This window comes from Ambystoma mexicanum, unplaced genomic scaffold (assembly GCF_040938575.1).
Source record: "Ambystoma mexicanum isolate Mex_15411 unplaced genomic scaffold, UKY_AmexF1_1 Mex_scaf1, whole genome shotgun sequence".
Taxonomy (NCBI): Eukaryota; Metazoa; Chordata; class Amphibia; order Caudata; family Ambystomatidae; genus Ambystoma; species Ambystoma mexicanum.
This window is the reverse complement of record NW_027182324.1, coordinates 3,482,339-3,495,950: the sequence shown is the minus strand read 5'-3', so window position 1 is coordinate 3,495,950 and position 13,612 is coordinate 3,482,339. Positions and strand designations below refer to the sequence as shown.

General features: G+C 40.9%; 12 non-coding genes across 12 annotated transcripts; 1 reads left to right on the top strand and 11 right to left on the bottom strand.

Annotated features, from left to right (window-relative positions):
- Positions 1-80: 80 nt before the first annotated feature.
- Positions 81-154, bottom strand: TRNAT-AGU (transfer RNA threonine (anticodon AGU)). The gene has a single exon. It is a non-coding gene; the product is annotated as a tRNA-Thr (tRNA).
- Positions 155-1,761: 1,607 nt separating this feature from the next.
- On the bottom strand, positions 1,762-1,835 carry TRNAT-AGU (transfer RNA threonine (anticodon AGU)). The gene has a single exon. It is a non-coding gene; the product is annotated as a tRNA-Thr (tRNA).
- Positions 1,836-3,133: 1,298 nt separating this feature from the next.
- Positions 3,134-3,206, top strand: TRNAK-UUU (transfer RNA lysine (anticodon UUU)). Its single transcript has one exon. It is a non-coding gene; the product is annotated as a tRNA-Lys (tRNA).
- A 236-nt stretch (positions 3,207-3,442) lies between these two features.
- On the bottom strand, positions 3,443-3,516 carry TRNAT-AGU (transfer RNA threonine (anticodon AGU)). Its single transcript has one exon. It is a non-coding gene; the product is annotated as a tRNA-Thr (tRNA).
- Positions 3,517-4,282: 766 nt separating this feature from the next.
- On the bottom strand, positions 4,283-4,356 carry TRNAT-AGU (transfer RNA threonine (anticodon AGU)). Its single transcript has one exon. It is a non-coding gene; the product is annotated as a tRNA-Thr (tRNA).
- Positions 4,357-5,123: 767 nt separating this feature from the next.
- TRNAT-AGU (transfer RNA threonine (anticodon AGU)) lies at positions 5,124-5,197 on the bottom strand. The gene has a single exon. It is a non-coding gene; the product is annotated as a tRNA-Thr (tRNA).
- A 767-nt stretch (positions 5,198-5,964) lies between these two features.
- On the bottom strand, positions 5,965-6,038 carry TRNAT-AGU (transfer RNA threonine (anticodon AGU)). The gene has a single exon. It is a non-coding gene; the product is annotated as a tRNA-Thr (tRNA).
- A 766-nt stretch (positions 6,039-6,804) lies between these two features.
- Positions 6,805-6,878, bottom strand: TRNAT-AGU (transfer RNA threonine (anticodon AGU)). Its single transcript has one exon. It is a non-coding gene; the product is annotated as a tRNA-Thr (tRNA).
- A 766-nt stretch (positions 6,879-7,644) lies between these two features.
- On the bottom strand, positions 7,645-7,718 carry TRNAT-AGU (transfer RNA threonine (anticodon AGU)). The gene has a single exon. It is a non-coding gene; the product is annotated as a tRNA-Thr (tRNA).
- A 767-nt stretch (positions 7,719-8,485) lies between these two features.
- Positions 8,486-8,559, bottom strand: TRNAT-AGU (transfer RNA threonine (anticodon AGU)). The gene has a single exon. It is a non-coding gene; the product is annotated as a tRNA-Thr (tRNA).
- Positions 8,560-11,415: 2,856 nt separating this feature from the next.
- TRNAT-AGU (transfer RNA threonine (anticodon AGU)) lies at positions 11,416-11,489 on the bottom strand. Its single transcript has one exon. It is a non-coding gene; the product is annotated as a tRNA-Thr (tRNA).
- Positions 11,490-11,881: 392 nt separating this feature from the next.
- TRNAT-AGU (transfer RNA threonine (anticodon AGU)) lies at positions 11,882-11,955 on the bottom strand. Its single transcript has one exon. It is a non-coding gene; the product is annotated as a tRNA-Thr (tRNA).
- Between the last annotated feature and the right edge of the window lie 1,657 nt (positions 11,956-13,612).

Below are 13,612 nucleotides of genomic sequence, written 5' to 3'. Positions count from 1 at the left end.
GCTTCTAAATAGCATGAAATAACAATCTTTGTACAAAGTTTTAATATTGGGGAGACAGATTGGTCGAAAAAAAAGCAGACAGGCGCTGCTGAGATTCGAACTCAGGATCTCCTGTTTACTAGACAGGCGCTTTAACCAACTAAGCCACAGCACCTCTTTTGCATCTGATCTCCTGTCCTTCCTCATGTAATCATTTAGAAGTGAAATCCACTTTTTTTAAGGCTGGGCTTCTGTTGCAATATAACTTTACAAAATGTTTTCCAATTGACTGAAACTCCATTGCACAAAACGAGCATGTCATTAATCGTCGATTTAGAGTGGACTGCATTGCCCAGTGTGTGCATTGAGGAGCACATGTTCGTCTTTACTGGGGAGCAAGTTTGCACTCATGAATGTGGCAAAACATTCAAATCCGTAAGTGGGTGAACATTAAAGTCCTAGATGCTGCAAATCTCTATATCTGGATACGGAATGACTGAAAAAAGTTATGTCTCCAGTGTCAAAATGTGTGTAATGCACTAGTAATTCATTTCCTTTATTGACCAGTGAGGTCGCCATGTATGGAGGTGCTGTAGAGTGAAAATCAAGTTTCAAATGGCAGTGATCCATCTGCCTGGATAGCTCAGTCGGTAGAGCATCAGACTTTTAATCTGAGGGTCCAGGGTTCAAGTCCCTGTTCAGGCGTACCTTTGCTTCTTTTACAAAAAATTAAGCAGGAAATATGAATTGCTCATTCTAATATGTGCTATTTCTGATGGCATCGCAACCTTGGGCAATATGACTCTAAGGTAGTGGAGTCCAGAGTTCTTGGATGCTTTGCCAACATTTCAAGCCTGACTGTGCTTCTAAATAGCATGAAATAGCAATCTTTGTACAAAGTTTTAATATTGGGGAGACAGATTGGTCGAAAAAAAAGCAGACAGGCGCTGCTGAGATTCGAACTCAGGATCTCCTGTTTACTAGACATGCGCTTTAACCAACTAAGCCACAGCACCTTTTTTGCATCTGGTCTCCTTTCCTTCCTCATGTAATCATTTAGAAGTGAAATCCACTTTTTTAAGGCTGGGCTTCTGTTGCAATATAACTTTTCAAAATGTTTTCCAATTGACTGAAACTCCATTGCACAAAACGAGCATGTCATTAATCGTCGATTTAGAGTGGACTGCATTGCCCAGTGTGTGCATTGAGGAGCACATGTTCGTCTTTACTGGGGAGCAAGTTTGCACTCATGAATGTGGCAAAATATTCAAATCCGTAAGTGGGTGAACATTAAAGTCCTAGATGCTGCAAATCTCTATATCTGGATACGGAATGACTGAAAAAAGTTATGTCTCCAGTGTCAAAATGTGTGTAATGCACTAGTAATTCATTTCCTTTATTGACCAGTGAGGTAGCCATGTATGGAGGTGCTGTAGAGTGAAAATCAAGTTTCAAATGGGCAGTGATCCTTGTGCCTGGATAGCTCAGTCGGTAGAGCATCAGACTTTTAATCTGAGGGTCCAGGGTTCAAGTCCCTGTTCAGGCGTACCTTTGCTTCTTTTACAAAAAATTAAGCAGGAAATATGAATTGCTCATTCTAATATGTGCTATTTCTGATGGCATCGCAACCTTGGGCAATATGACTCTAAGGTAGTGGAGTCCAGAGTTCTTGGATGCTTTGCCAACATATCAAGCCTGACTGTGCTTCTAAATAGCATGAAATAGCAATCTTTGTACAAAGTTTTAATATTGGGGAGACAGATTGGTCGAAAAAAAGCAGACAGGCGCTGCTGAGATTCGAACTCAGGATCTCCTGTTTACTAGACAGGCGCTTTAACCAACTAAGCCACAGCACCTTTTTTGCATCTGGTCTCCTTTCCTTCCTCATGTAATCATTTAGAAGTGAAATCCACTTTTTTAAGGCTGGGCTTCTGTTGCAATATAACTTTTCAAAATGTTTTCCAAATGACTGAAACTCCATTGCACAAAACGAGCATGTCATTAATCGTCGATTTAGAGTGGACTGCATTGCCCAGTGTGTGCATTGAGGAGCACATGTTCGTCTTTACTGGGGAGCAAGTTTGCACTCATTAATGTGGCAAAACATTCAAATCCGTAAGTGGGTGAACATTAAAGTCCTAGATGCTGCAAATCTCTATATCTGGATACGGAATGACTGAAAAAAGTTATGTCTCCAGTGTCAAAATGTGTGTAATGCACTAGTAATTCATTTCCTTTATTGACCAGTGAGGTAGCCATGTATGGAGGTGCTGTAGAGTGAAAATCAAGTTTCAAATGGGCAGTGATCCCTGTGCCTGGATAGCTCAGTCGGTAGAGCATCAGACTTTTAATCTGAGGGTCCAGGGTTCAAGTCCCTGTTCAGGTGTATCTTTGCTTCTTTTACAAAAAATTTAGCAGGAAATATGAATTGCTCATTCTAATATGTGCTATTTCTGATGGCATCGCAACCTTGGGCAATATGACTCTAAGGTAGTGGAGTCCAGAATTCTTGGATGCTTTGCCAACGTTTCAAGCCTGACTGTGCTTCTAAATAGCATGAAATAACAATCTTTGTACAAAGTTTTAATATTGGGGAGACAGATTGGTCGAAAAAAAAGCAGACAGGCGCTGCTGAGATTCGAACTCAGGATCTCCTGTTTACTCGACAGGCGCTTTAACCAACTAAGCCACAGCACCTCTTTTGCATCTGATCTCCTGTCCTTCCTCATGTAATCATTTAGAAGTGAAATCCACTTTTTTTAAGGCTGGGCTTCTGTTGCAATATAACTTTACAAAATGTTTTCCAATTGACTGAAACTCCATTGCACAAAACGAGCATGTCATTAATCGTCGATTTAGAGTGGACTGCATTGCCCAGTGTGTGCATTGAGGAGCACATGTTCGTCTTTACTGGGGAGCAAGTTTGCACTCATGAATGTGGCAAAACATTCAAATCCGTAAGTGGGTGAACATTAAAGTCCTAGATGCTGCAAATCTCTATATCTGGATACGGAATGACTGAAAAAAGTTATGTCTCCAGTGTCAAAATGTGTGTAATGCACTAGTAATTCATTTCCTTTATTGACCAGTGAGGTAGCCATGTATGGAGGTGCTGTAGAGTGAAAATCAAGTTTCAAATGGCAGTGATCCATCTGCCTGGATAGCTCAGTCGGTAGAGCATCAGACTTTTAATCTGAGGGTCCAGGGTTCAAGTCCCTGTTCAGGCATACCTTTGCTTCTTTTACAAAAAATTAAGCAGGAAATATGAATTGCTCATTCTAATATGTGCTATTTCTGATGGCATCGCAACCTTGGGCAATATGACTCTAAGGTAGTGGAGTCCAGAGTTCTTGGGTGCTTTGCCAACATATTAAGCCTGACTGTGCTTCTAAATAGCATGAAATAGCAATCTTTGTACAAAGTTTTAATATTGGGGAGACAGATTGGTCGAAAAAAAGCAGACAGGCGCTGCTGAGATTCGAACTCAGGATCTCCTGTTTACTAGACAGGCGCTTTAACCAACTAAGCCACAGCACCTTTTTTGCATCTGGTCTCCTTTCCTTCCTCATGTAATCATTTAGAAGTGAAATCCACTTTTTTAAGGCTGGGCTTCTGTTGCAATATAACTTTTCAAAATGTTTTCCAATTGACTGAAACTCCATTGCACAAAACGAGCATGTCATTAATCGTCGATTTAGAGTGGACTGCATTGCCCAGTGTGTGCATTGAGGAGCACATGTTCGTCTTTACTGGGGAGCAAGTTTGCACTCATGAATGTGGCAAAACATTCAAATCCGTAAGTGGGTGAACATTAAAGTCCTAGATGCTGCAAATCTCTATATCTGGATACGGAATGACTGAAAAAAGTTATGTCTCCAGTGTCAAAATGTGTGTAATGCACTAGTAATTCATTTCCTTTATTGACCAGTGAGGTAGCCATGTATGGAGGTGCTGTAGAGTGAAAATCAAGTTTCAAATGGGCGTGATCCTTGTGCCTGGATAGCTCAGTCGGTAGAGCATCAGACTTTTAATCTGAGGGTCCAGGGTTCAAGTCCCTGTTCAGGCGTACCTTTGCTTCTTTTACAAAAAATTAAGCAGGAAATATGAATTGCTCATTCTAATATGTGCTATTTCTGATGGCATCGCAACCTTGGGCAATATGACTCTAAGGTAGTGGAGTCCAGAGTTCTTGGATGCTTTGCCAACATTTCAAGCCTGACTGTGCTTCTAAATAGCATGAAACAGCAATCTTTGTACAAAGTTTTAATATTGGGGAGACAGATTGGTCGAAAAAAAAGCAGACAGGCGCTGCTGAGATTCGAACTCAGGATCTCCTGTTTACTAGACAGGCGCTTTAACCAACTAAGCCACAGCACCTTTTTTGCATCTGGTCTCCTTTCCTTCCTCATGTAATCATTTAGAAGTGAAATCCACTTTTTTAAGGCTGGGCTTCTGTTGCAATATAACTTTTCAAAATGTTTTCCAATTGACTGAAACTCCATTGCACAAAACGAGCATGTCATTAATCGTCGATTTAGAGTGGACTGCATTGCCCAGTGTGTGCATTGAGGAGCACATGTTCGTCTTTACTGGGGAGCAAGTTTGCACTCATGAATGTGGCAAAACATTCAAATCCGTAAGTGGGTGAACATTAAAGTCCTAGATGCTGCAAATCTCTATATCTGGATACGGAATGACTGAAAAAAGTTATGTCTCCAGTGTCAAAATGTGTGTAATGCACTAGTAATTCATTTCCTTTATTGACCAGTGAGGTAGCCATGTGTGGAGGTGCTGTAGAGTGAAAATCAAGTTTCAAATGGGCAGTGATCCTTGTGCCTGGATAGCTCAGTCGGTAGAGCATCAGACTTTTAATCTGAGGGTCCAGGGTTCAAGTCCCTGTTCAGGCGTACCTTTGCTTCTTTTACAAAAAATTAAGCAGGAAATATGAATTGCTCATTCTAATATGTGCTATTTCTGATGGCATCGCAACCTTGGGCAATATGACTCTAAGGTAGTGGAGTCCAGAGTTCTTGGATGCTTTGCCAACATTTCAAGCCTGACTGTGCTTCTAAATAGCATGAAATAGCAATCTTTGTACAAAGTTTTAATATTGGGGAGACAGATTGGTCGAAAAAAAAGCAGACAGGCGCTGCTGAGATTCGAACTCAGGATCTCCTGTTTACTAGACAGGCGCTTTAACCAACTAAGCCACAGCACCTTTTTTGCATCTGGTCTCCTTTCCTTCCTCATGTAATCATTTAGAAGTGAAATCCACTTTTTTAAGGCTGGGCTTCTGTTGCAATATAACTTTTCAAAATGTTTTCCAATTGACTGAAACTCCATTGCACAAAACGAGCATGTCATTAATCGTCGATTTAGAGTGGACTGCATTGCCCAGTGTGTGCATTGAGGAGCACATGTTCGTCTTTACTGGGGAGCAAGTTTGCACTCATGAATGTGGCAAAACATTCAAATCCGTAAGTGGGTGAACATTAAAGTCCTAGATGCTGCAAATCTCTATATCTGGATACGGAATGACTGAAAAAAGTTATGTCTCCAGTGTCAAAATGTGTGTAATGCACTAGTAATTCATTTCCTTTATTGACCAGTGAGGTAGCCATGTATGGAGGTGCTGTAGAGTGAAAATCAAGTTTCAAATGGGCAGTGGTCCCTGTGCCTGGATAGCTCAGTCGGTAGAGCATCAGACTTTTAATCTGAGGGTCCAGGGTTCAAGTTCCTGTTCAGGCGTACCTTTGCTTATTTTACAAAAAATTAAGCAGGAAATATGAATTGCTCATTCTAATATGTGCTATTTCTGATGGCATCGCAACCTTGGGCAATATGACTCTAAGGTAGTGGAGTCCAGAGTTCTTGGATGCTTTGCCAACATTTCAAGCCTGACTGTGCTTCTAAATAGCATGAAATAGCAATCTTTGTACAAAGTTTTAATATTGGGGAGACAGATTGGTCGAAAAAAAAGCAGACAGGCGCTGCTGAGATTCGAACTCAGGATCTCCTGTTTACTAGACAGGCGCTTTAACCAACTAAGCCACAGCACCTTTTTTGCATCTGGTCTCCTTTCCTTCCTCATGTAATCATTTAGAAGTGAAATCCACTTTTTTAAGGCTGGGCTTCTGTTGCAATATAACTTTTCAAAATGTTTTCCAATTGACTGAAACTCCATTGCACAAAACGAGCATGTCATTAATCGTCGATTTAGAGTGGACTGCATTGCCCAGTGTGTGCATTGAGGAGCACATGTTCGTCTTTACTGGGGAGCAAGTTTGCACTCATGAATGTGGCAAAACATTCAAATCCGTAAGTGGGTGAACATTAAAGTCCTAGATGCTGCAAATCTCTATATCTGGATACGGAATGACTGAAAAAAGTTATGTCTCCAGTGTCAAAATGTGTGTAATGCACTAGTAATTCATTTCCTTTATTGACCAGTGAGGTAGCCATGTATGGAGGTGCTGTAGAGTGAAAATCAAGTTTCAAATGGGCAGTGATCCCTGTGCCTGGATAGCTCAGTCGGTAGAGCATCAGACTTTTAATCTGAGGGTCCAGGGTTCAAGTCCCTGTTCAGGCGTATCTTTGCTTCTTTTACAAAAAATTAAGCAGGAAATATGAATTGCTCATTCTAATATGTGCTATTTCTGATGGCATCGCAACCTTGGGCAATATGACTCTAAGGTAGTGGAGTCCAGAGTTCTTGGATGCTTTGCCAACATTTCAAGCCTGACTGTGCTTCTAAATAGCATGAAATAGCAATCTTTGTACAAAGTTTTAATATTGGGGAGACAGATTGGTCGAAAAAAAGCAGACAGGCGCTGCTGAGATTCGAACTCAGGATCTCCTGTTTACTAGACAGGCGCTTTAACCAACTAAGCCACAGCACCTTTTTTGCATCTGGTCTCCTTTCCTTCCTCATGTAATCATTTAGAAGTGAAATCCACTTTTTTAAGGCTGGGCTTCTGTTGCAATATAACTTTTCAAAATGTTTTCCAATTGACTGAAACTCCATTGCACAAAACGAGCATGTCATTAATCGTCGATTTAGAGTGGACTGCATTGCCCAGTGTGTGCATTGAGGAGCACATGTTCGTCTTTACTGGGGAGCAAGTTTGCACTCATGAATGTGGCAAAACATTCAAATCCGTAAGTGGGTGAACATTAAAGTCCTAGATGCTGCAAATCTCTATATCTGGATACGGAATGACTGAAAAAAGTTATGTCTCCAGTGTCAAAATATGTGTAATGCACTAGTAATTCATTTCCTTTATTGACCAGTGAGGTAGCCATGTATGGAGGTGCTGTAGAGTGAAAATCAAGTTTCAAATGGGCGTGATCCTTGTGCCTGGATAGCTCAGTCGGTAGAGCATCAGACTTTTAATCTGAGGGTCCAGGGTTCAAGTCCCTGTTCAGGCGTACCTTTGCTTCTTTTACAAAAAATTAAGCAGGAAATATGAATTGCTCATTCTAATATGTGCTATTTCTGATGGCATCGCAACCTTGGGCAATATGACTCTAAGGTAGTGGAGTCCAGAGTTCTTGGATGCTTTGCCAACATTTCAAGCCTGACTGTGCTTCTAAATAGCATGAAACAGCAATCTTTGTACAAAGTTTTAATATTGGGGAGACAGATTGGTCGAAAAAAAAGCAGACAGGCGCTGCTGAGATTCGAACTCAGGATCTCCTGTTTACTAGACAGGCGCTTTAACCAACTAAGCCACAGCACCTTTTTTGCATCTGGTCTCCTTTCCTTCCTCATGTAATCATTTAGAAGTGAAATCCACTTTTTTAAGGCTGGGCTTCTGTTGCAATATAACTTTTCAAAATGTTTTCCAATTGACTGAAACTCCATTGCACAAAACGAGCATGTCATTAATCGTCGATTTAGAGTGGACTGCATTGCCCAGTGTGTGCATTGAGGAGCACATGTTCGTCTTTACTGGGGAGCAAGTTTGCACTCATGAATGTGGCAAAACATTCAAATCCGTAAGTGGGTGAACATTAAAGTCCTAGATGCTGCAAATCTCTATATCTGGATACGGAATGACTGAAAAAAGTTATGTCTCCAGTGTCAAAATGTGTGTAATGCACTAGTAATTCATTTCCTTTATTGACCAGTGAGGTAGCCATGTGTGGAGGTGCTGTAGAGTGAAAATCAAGTTTCAAATGGGCAGTGATCCTTGTGCCTGGATAGCTCAGTCGGTAGAGCATCAGACTTTTAATCTGAGGGTCCAGGGTTCAAGTCCTTGTTCAGGCGTACCTTTGCTTCTTTTACAAAAAATTAAGCAGGAAATATGAATTGCTCATTCTAATATGTGCTATTTCTGATGGCATCGCAACCTTGGGCAATATGACTCTAAGGTAGTGGAGTCCAGAGTTCTTGGATGCTTTGCCAACATTTCAAGCCTGACTGTGCTTCTAAATAGCATGAAATAGCAATCTTTGTACAAAGTTTTAATATTGGGGAGACAGATTGGTCGAAAAAAAAGCAGACAGGCGCTGCTGAGATTCGAACTCAGGATCTCCTGTTTACTAGACAGGCGCTTTAACCAACTAAGCCACAGCACCTTTTTTGCATCTGGTCTCCTTTCCTTCCTCATGTAATCATTTAGAAGTGAAATCCACTTTTTTAAGGCTGGGCTTCTGTTGCAATATAACTTTTCAAAATGTTTTCCAATTGACTGAAACTCCATTGCACAAAACGAGCATGTCATTAATCGTCGATTTAGAGTGGACTGCATTGCCCAGTGTGTGCATTGAGGAGCACATGTTCGTCTTTACTGGGGAGCAAGTTTGCACTCATGAATGTGGCAAAATATTCAAATCCGTAAGTGGGTGAACATTAAAGTCCTAGATGCTGCAAATCTCTATATCTGGATACGGAATGACTGAAAAAAGTTATGTCTCCAGTGTCAAAATGTGTGTAATGCACTAGTAATTCATTTCCTCTATTGACCAGTGAGGTAGCCATGTATGGAGGTGCTGTAGAGAGAAAATCAAGTTTCAAATGGGCAGTGATCCTTGTGCCTGGATAGCTCAGTCGGTAGAGCATCAGACTTTTAATCTGAGGGTCCAGGGTTCAAGTCCCTGTTCAGGCGTACCTTTGCTTCTTTTACAAAAAATTAAGCAGGAAATATGAATTGCTCATTCTAATATGTGCTATTTCTGATGGCATCGCAACCTTGGGCAATATGACTCTAAGGTAGTGGAGTCCAGAGTTCTTGGATGCTTTGCCAACATATCAAGCCTGACTGTGCTTCTAAATAGCATGAAATAGCAATCTTTGTACAAAGTTTTAATATTGGGGAGACAGATTGGTCGAAAAAAAGCAAACAGGCGCTGCTGAGATTCGAACTCAGGATCTCCTGTTTACTAGACAGGCGCTTTAACCAACTAAGCCACAGCTCAAGTTTCAAATGGCAGTGATCCATCTGCCTGGATAGCTCAGTCGGTAGAGCATCAGACTTTTAATCTGAGGGTCCAGGGTTCAAGTCCCTGTTCAGGCGTACCTTTGCTTCTTTTACAAAAAATTAAGCAGGAAATATGAATTGCTCATTCTAATATGTGCTATTTCTGATGGCATCGAAACCTTGGGCAATATGACTCTAAGGTAGTGGAGTCCAGAGTTCTTGGATGCTTTGCCAACATATCAAGCCTGACTGTGCTTCTAAATAGCATGAAATAGCAATCTTTGTACAAAGTTTTAATATTGGGGAGACAGATTGGTCGAAAAAAAGCAGACAGGCGCTGCTGAGATTCAAACTCAGGATCTCCTGTTTACTAGACAGGCGCTTTAACCAACTAAGCCACAGCACCTTTTTTGCATCTGGTCTCCTTTCCTTCCTCATGTAATCATTTAGAAGTGAAATCCATTTTTTTAAGGCTGGGCTTCTGTTGCAATATAACTTTTCAAAATGTTTTCCAATTGACTGAAACTCCATTGCACAAAACGAGCATGTCATTAATCGTCGATTTAGAGTGGACTGCATTGCCCAGTGTGTGCATTGAGGAGCACATGTTCGTCTTTACTGGGGAGCAAGTTTGCACTCATGAATGTGGCAAAACATTCAAATCCGTAAGTGGGTGAACATTAAAGTCCTAGATGCTGCAAATCTCTATATCTGGATACGGAATGACTGAAAAAAGTTATGTCTCCAGTGTCAAAATGTGTGTAATGCACTAGTAATTCATTTCCTTTATTGACCAGTGAGGTAGCCATGTATGGAGGTGCTGTAGAGTGAAAATCAAGTTTCAAATGGGCAGTGATCCTTGTGCCTGGATAGCTCAGTCGGTAGAGCATCAGACTTTTAATCTGAGGGTCCAGGGTTCAAGTCCCTGTTCAGGCGTACCTTTGCTTCTTTTACAAAAAATTAAGCAGGAAATATGAATTGCTCATTCTAATATGTGCTATTTCTGATGGCATCGCAACCTTGGGCAATATGACTCTAAGGTAGTGGAGTCCAGAGTTCTTGGATGCTTTGCCAACATTTCAAGCCTGACTGTGCTTCTAAATAGCATGAAACAGCAATCTTTGTACAAAGTTTTAATATTGGGGAGACAGATTGGTCGAAAAAAAAGCAGACAGGCGCTGCTGAGATTCGAACTCAGGATCTCCTGGTTACTAGACAGGCGCTTTAACCAACTAAGCCACAGCACCTTTTTTGCATCTGGTCTCCTTTCCTTCCTCATGTAATCATTTAGAAGTGAAATCCACTTTTTTAAGGCTGGGCTTCTGTTGCAATATAACTTTTCAAAATGTTTTCCAATTGACTGAAACTCCATTGCACAAAACAAGCATGTCATTAATCGTCGATTTAGAGTGGACTGCATTGCCCAGTGTGTGCATTGAGGAGCACATGTTCGTCTTTACTGGGGAGCAAGTTTGCACTCATTAATGTGGCAAAACATTCAAATCCGTAAGTGGGTGAACATTAAAGTCCTAGATGCTGCAAATCTCTATATCTGGATACGGAATGACTGAAAAAAGTTATGTCTCCAGTGTCAAAATGTGTGTAATGCACTAGTAATTCATTTCCTTTATTGACCAGTGAAGTAGCCATGTATGGAGGTGCTGTAGAGTGAAAATCAAGTTTCAAATGGGCAGTGATCCCTGTTCCTGGATAGCTCAGTCGGTAGAGCATCAGACTTTTAATCTGAGGGTCCAGGGTTCAAGTCCCTGTTCAGGCGTATCTTTGCTTCTTTTACAAAAAATTTAGCAGGAAATATGAATTGCTCATTCTAATATGTGCTATTTCTGATGGCATCGCAACCTTGGGCAATATGACTCTAAGGTAGTGGAGTCCAGAATTCTTGGATGCTTTGCCAACATTTCAAGCCTGACTGTGCTTCTAAATAGCATGAAATAGCAATCTTTGTACAAAGTTTTAATATTGGGGAGACAGATTGGTCGAAAAAAAAACAGACAGGCGCTGCTGAGATTCGAACTCAGGATCTCCTGTTTACTAGACAGGCGCTTTAACCAACTAAGCCACAGCACCTTTTTTGCATCTGGTCTCCTTTCCTTCCTCATGTAATCATTTAGAAGTGAAATCCACTTTTTTAAGGCTGGGCTTCTGTTGCAATATAACTTTTCAAAATGTTTTCCAATTGACTGAAACTCCATTGCACAAAACGAGCATGTCATTAATCGTCGATTTAGAGTGGACTGCATTGCCCAGTGTGTGCATTGAGGAGCACATGTTCGTCTTTACTGGGGAGCAAGTTTGCACTCATGAATGTGGCAAAACATTCAAATCCGTAAGTGGGTGAACATTAAAGTCCTAGATGCTGCAAATCTCTATATATGGATACGGAATGACTGAAAAAAGTTATGTCTCCAGTGTCAAAATGTTAATATTGGGGAGACAGATTGGTCGAAAAAAAAGCAGACAGGCGCTGCTGAGATTCGAACTCAGGATCTCCTGTTTACTAGACAGGCGCTTTAACCAACTAAGCCACAGCACCTTTTTTGCATCTGGTCTCCTTTCCTTCCTCATGTAATCATTTAGAAGTGAAATCCACTTTTTTTAAGGCTGGGCTTCTGTTGCAATATAACTTTACAAAATGTTTTCCAATTGACTGAAACTCCATTGCACAAAACGAGCATGTCATTAATCGTTGATTTAGAGTGGACTGCATTGCCCAGTGTGTGTATTGAGGAGCACATGTTCGCCTTTACTGGGGAGCAATTTTGCACTCATGAATGTGGCAAAACATTCAAATCCGTAAGTGGGTGAACATTAAAGTCCTAGATGCTGCAAATCTCTATATCTGGATACGGAATGACTGAAAAAAGTTATGTCTCCAGTGTCAAAATGTGTGTAATGCACTAGTAATTCATTTCCTTTATTGACCAGTGAGGTAGCCATGTATGGAGGTGCTGTAGAGTGAAAATCAAGTTTCAAATGGCAGTGATCCATGTGCCTGGATAGCTCAGTCGGTAGAGCATCAGACTTTTAATCTGAGGGTCCAGGGTTCAAGTCCCTGTTCAGGCGTACCTTTGCTTCTTTTACAAAAAATTTAGCAGGAAATATGAATTGCTCATTCTAATATGTGCTATTTCTGATGGCATGGCAACCTTGGGCAATATGACTCTAAGGTAGTGGAGTCCAGAATTCTTGGATGCTTTGCCAACATTTCAAGCCTGACTGTGCTTCTAAATAGCATGAAATAACAATCTTTGTACAAAGTTTTAATATTGGGGAGACAGATTGGTCGAAAAAAAAGCAGACAGGCACTGCTGAGATTCGAACTCAGGATCTCCTGTTTACTAGACAGGCGCTTTAACCAACTAAGCCACAGCACCTTTTTTGCATCTGGTCTCCTTTCCTTCCTCATGTAATCATTTAGAAGTGAAATCCACTTTTTTAAGGCTGGGCTTCTGTTGCAATATAACTTTTCAAAATGTTTTCCAATTGACTGAAACTCCATTGCACAAAACAAGCATGTCATTAATCGTTGATTTAGAGTGGACTGCATTGCCCAGTGTGTGTATTGAGGAGCACATGTTCGCCTTTACTGGGGAGCAATTTTGCACTCATGAATGTGGCAAAACATTCAAATCCGTAAGTGGGTGAACATTAAAGTCCTAGATGCTGCAAATCTCTATATCTGGATACGGAATGACTGAAAAAAGTTATGTCTCCAGTGTCAAAATGTGTGTAATGCACTAGTAATTCATTTCCTTTATTGACCAGTGAGGTAGCCATGTATGGAGGTGCTGTAGAGTGAAAATCAAGTTTCAAATGGGCAGTGATCCCTGTGCCTGGATAGCTCAGTCGGTAGAGCATCAGACTTTTAATCTGAGGGTCCAGGGTTCAAGTCCCGGTTCAGGGGTATCTTTGCTTCTTTTACAAAAAATTTAGCAGGAAATATGAATTGCTCATTCTAATATGTGCTATTTCTGATGGCATGGCAACCTTGGGCAATATGACTCTAAGGTAGTGGAGTCCAGAATTCTTGGATGCTTTGCCAACATTTCAAGCCTGACTGTGCTTCTAAATAGCATGAAATAACAATCTTTGTACAAAGTTTTAATATTGGGGAGACAGATTGGTCGAAAAAAAAGCAGACAGGCACTGCTGAGATTCGAACTCAGGATCTCCTGTTTACTAGACAGGCG